The sequence below is a fragment of the Triticum dicoccoides genome, chromosome 4B (assembly GCF_002162155.2).
Source record: "Triticum dicoccoides isolate Atlit2015 ecotype Zavitan chromosome 4B, WEW_v2.0, whole genome shotgun sequence".
Taxonomy (NCBI): Eukaryota; Viridiplantae; Streptophyta; class Magnoliopsida; order Poales; family Poaceae; genus Triticum; species Triticum dicoccoides.
In genome coordinates this window covers 561,828,869-561,830,384 of record NC_041387.1, presented here as the reverse complement: position 1 = coordinate 561,830,384, position 1,516 = coordinate 561,828,869, and positions in this window count along the sequence as shown.

Below are 1,516 nucleotides of genomic sequence, written 5' to 3'. Positions count from 1 at the left end.
AAAATATTGATTCGTCCACCTGACATCAGGGACCCACCGAAATGGCCTCAGTATTTCGCGAAAAAAATGTTACCGCCGCTGACAGCTCGGACCCACCAGCTATATCTTCGCACGCAAGGAAGTGCCTCCTTATTACGCACAAAAAAATGAATACTCCCCCTGTTAGCTGGGACCCAGTATAGTGGCAGGCTGACTTGTGGGTCTTCTAAGTTGACGGGGACGGAGGGATTTGTCAACTTAGTCAATATGCACGATTCTAGCTCCATTGACCATACGATGTCCATCCAACGGCCGTAGTGCTTCTTCAACCTCTGGTCTTCTTGCTCCAGCCGCCCAAACCAGCGCCGGTCGTGCCTCGTGCTCCTGCCTCCCGTGGTCAGCTGCAATGTGGCGGAGGCCTCACTGCCCCCTACTACTACAACCGCTGGCCAGGCCATCCCTCTACTCAACAACACCCCATGTTATTCTGCAGCGACGGAAGCCTCACACCGCAGCGAACCAGTGAACCCTTGTACTCCTCTACGCGTGGGCATCCACTGTCGCGTCTTCCCCGGCTCCGCGTCGTCCCCTTCCTAGGCCTCGCCGTCGTCCATCGCCCTGGTGCTCTTGACGCGGCGTGGTCAACGTGGTCAAGGAACGGCTTCCATCGGACATGGACTATACGTGGAGAGGCTGGCAGGTGGGTCCACGGCCGCAGCAAGGAAGAGCCTCCTTATTACGCGCAAAATAATTATTCCTCCACCTGACAGCGGGGACCCACCGGATGGGCCACCATATTTCACGAAAAAAATGTTTCCCCACTGGCTGCTGGGACCCACCAGCTACACCTTCGCACGCAAGGAAGTACGTCCGGGCAAAAAAAACGATTCGCCCCCGTGACTGCTGGGACCCACCAGCTACATCTTTGCACGCAAGGAAGTGCCTGACAGTCGGGACCCACCTGGTCGAAGCGTATGTAGCATTGTCATTCTGGTCGCGAACGTGTACGTACATACTGGTCAATGTAGAGGCGCGCACGTGTCGTAGATGTAGAGGCGCGCACGTGTCGTAGTAGAGGCGCGCACGTAGCATGTACACGTACGTACATCGGCGAGGGTGCAAGAAAGAAAATACGGCCACGTACTTACATACGGGCAGGGTCTCTAACGCCTACTCGCGCATACGTACATGGCTGGGTCAGAACGGAGAAATAGCGTCGTCATCGTGTTCATGGGGAGCCAACCGGCTGGATCGGAACGGAATGCCGGCCTTGTGTTCGACCGGCCACGTTTGAAACGGGGTCCTGTTGATCGGGAGGGGCCTGGCGTACCGCAAAACGGAGGAAACGGACCTCCTACGGTCGAAACGGGGGTCCTGTTGATCGGGAGGGGTGTGGCGTACCGCAAAACGGACGAAACGGACTTGTGTTGGAGCGCTATGGTCGAAACGGGGGTCCTGTTCATCGGGAGGGGTGTGGCGTACCGCAAAACGGACGAAACGGACTTGTGTTGGAGTGCTACGGTTGAAACGGGGGTCC